We start from the raw sequence: 3,195 nt of genomic DNA, 5'->3' as shown, positions 1-3,195 counted from the left end.
AAGAGACAGATCAAACACAAGAAAAGGATAACTAGGCAGAACTGCTCTGGCAATCCTTAATAAGATACAACACCCACCTTACTCTGCTAGCATATATGCCTCAGGAACTCTTAGGAACCTACCACTTGCTGTAATGACAGTATTGTATCTGTTTTATTGAACATATTCCACATGTGTTTTAGCTGGACTGCCACTACGGAGGAAGAAAATGCAGCTGCGTTTATGTTACCCATCTGCGCTTTGCTCACAACACATTCAAACTACTGATATGATTATTTTTAATTTTTTTAGTATGCCTTTAGCACAGTCTTTTGCTGTCAGGTTTGATACTGGCACATAACTGGATTCCTTAAACTATATTCAGAATCCATACTGGTTGAAAAACTGGCATAATCATGTAACAACCCATGTACTTAAAGCCACAATGTCTGATTTTTTATTTTTTTTTTTTAGAACAAAACACTAATCTGAATTGTAGTTTGAGCAACTGAGTAGTATAAGGCTAGAGGATACAAAGACTTAAGATAAAGTAGCTGTATTTTGATGTGTCAAGGTACTGCTTACATCTAGTCACAGGACCCTCTCACAAGGGATGCGATAGAGAACATGAGGCTATTATCTGCTTTATCCCTCTCAAGACACTCAAAAAGTGCTTTTAGAAGGTAAAAGTACGACAGATACCAAGAGATCTCATACCTCTATGAAAATGAACTCGGGTAGCTACTATAGTTACACCCAACTATCGCACCATGTCACACGAACCACAGGTTTTGTTGCTTCTTTTTAATCTCTCTGATTGCTAGAATATGTGGAGAAGTTTGACCAAGTTCAGATGCACCACCTCAAATAGTAACTTGGTTGAGGTATCGTAGATTCAGCCTAACAACAGCCTAACCACACATTCTGTTACACCAACAAACAAATGCTGATATATCAACAGTATAATCCACTGCAACATACATTGCACTATTGGCACAACCCAGTCTAGTGTAAGGATAGGTGAATTTTACAAGGCCATGTGGATTAAAACAATCTGATTATAGGAAGGGCATAAACAACAATACCACAAATTTATAGTCATTTGGGTCCAGTCCAAAGCTTGCAAACCATAATGGAAAAAACAAGCCCCATATGTAACATAGAAGAGAAAAAAAAGTGCTGGCAACACTTACCCTTATGGTCTGGCTACAACCACTCAAGAAAAATATCTACTGTTGTGTCTTAATCATCATTGCATAGGTTCCCCGTTACCTAATTTAAGATATTTACAACACTTTTCTTCAGAACAATGTTTTTTAGGATATCACTGTGAAGAGACAAGATGTCACTCAGCCAAATAAATTAAAAAACCCTTCATTTTTCAGAAAATAGTGCCAAACTCACTGGCACAGTTAGATATGAGTAATCCCGTCACAAAAGGAAAGTCCCGCCATGCAGTTTTATAGGAGGCAGGCTGTCTGTTTTGAGACCCCTGTTGCCCCATGCCATCCTCTTCGGACCCCTGAGACCCACAAAGTGACGCACTAACAATTACTGTCAACAGCAGGGGATTTCTGTCTTCAGCCTAAAAGCCAACAGGAAGCTCTTGTACCTCAACATGGCATAGGAAACTACTTTTGGATAAGGTGGGTATTTGGGAAGTCAAAAGCATTAAGAAGAACAGGACAAAGTTCTGCTTTACCTATCAGTAAGTCACAAATTTATTTGCTCAAACTCACATCAGGTCAAGCCAGATGCCTGCTCTCCTTGTTGAGGACAAATTCCTTTAAAGTTTAGCTTCTATCTGAGGTATGCCATAAGTATTTCCTTTACCATACTTGTCCTTGCTCATCAGTACTACCATTGTTTGCTGCTAGTTCCTTCCATGCATCATAACTGAAATGGGGCAATAAAGTTTCCCATAGCCAGAATAACATAGCAGGCTTCTATACTCAAGGGAACAAAATATCCTATTCCAGTTAAAAGTAAAAAGGTAAGGTTCATTCAAACAAGCAAACTCTATAAAGCCTTCTTAATGCTAAAGCTTTAAGAAAATATAAATAAGAGTATCAGATATTAGGCCAAATTAGTAGACAAAATAATAAAAAAATAAACCATATGTACAAAAGGTACCAAAACAAAAATAGACCTTCTAGTTTACTTGAAAAAAACTTAAAGAACTAACACTACAATAATCCACTCCTACTCTGAACAAAGCAGTCACCTCAATCCCACAAGACTCTCTCAAGCCCTATGATCCTAAAGGGTACCATACCCAGACACAGATTTTATCACTTTCCCTGCCTGCCTTGGCAAATCCGAAACAGCTGAGATGGTAGGCTTGGTTTCTACTTAAAGCCCTTCTCACCTTTGCATCTCCTAAAATACAGCTAACAAGGATTTGGCTTGCATTACTGGGGCTCTGGTGGCTTTCCTCATAGTGCTGTTGCTAATCTGTGCGCCAAAAGGTATCTAAAATAATAAAATATTAATTTTTTTATTAGCACATAGGACAGTTAATAAAGTAACTTAGCAAATAACTTTTATTATAAAGTAATACATCACAAAACAAATTCTAATAAAGAAAATGCATATATATCATTAAGTATCTCTACTGTGTTTTGATGATGTGTACTCTTCTGTTTTACTGATGTCTTTCATGTGTCAGATCTTAGTTTATATAGTACGCTGTCTGTATTCAAGCACTGGTTTTATATTAGAAAAATTCATGACAACAATGACTTACTGTTTGTATGTATTAACAGAATAGTTCAGTAGAAAGTGACCTATAAGATTGCACTTAAAAGATATGGCTATGTTGAAACTCATTTCTAGAAATATTCTAGAACTTTTTAAAAAACTTCTAGTCTCTAAAATGTGAGTATTCTCTCTTTTTGGAGTAAGCACTCAATATGAGCCCATGCTCTTACTCCACTGCAAGGAACCAATTCTTTTTCCTCTAGTAAGCATCATAAATTCAATCTTCAGCGAGTTGGTGTATCTTTCTCATTCTAGACACGATGCGTCTGTGTGGAGCTTGCCTAACGCATCACGTGGAACCCACAAAACAAGGCAAACAGGAGGTAAATTTATCTCTCTTATTTAGTACCTGTAACATGTATGGAATGCTGGGACATTAAGCTACCTGCTCCTCCACGACCCTCTTCCCTCCTCTCCCCGGTATAAAGGCCTCGCCCCGTAACGGCCCCATGACGG

The 3,195-nt window shown here is 37.8% G+C and overlaps 1 protein-coding gene across 1 annotated transcript in view; it reads left to right on the top strand.

Annotated features, from left to right (window-relative positions):
* PHPT1 (phosphohistidine phosphatase 1) overlaps positions 1 to 3,195 on the top strand; it is an 18,325-nt gene that overhangs the window by 11,499 nt on the left and 3,631 nt on the right. The gene's annotated exons all lie outside the window — the stretch shown is intronic.

Source organism: Charadrius vociferus, unplaced genomic scaffold, assembly GCF_000708025.1.
Source record: "Charadrius vociferus isolate BGI_N301 unplaced genomic scaffold, ASM70802v2 scaffold39, whole genome shotgun sequence".
NCBI classification, from domain to species: domain Eukaryota; kingdom Metazoa; phylum Chordata; class Aves; order Charadriiformes; family Charadriidae; genus Charadrius; species Charadrius vociferus.
This window is presented reverse-complemented; position numbering and strand designations above follow the sequence as displayed.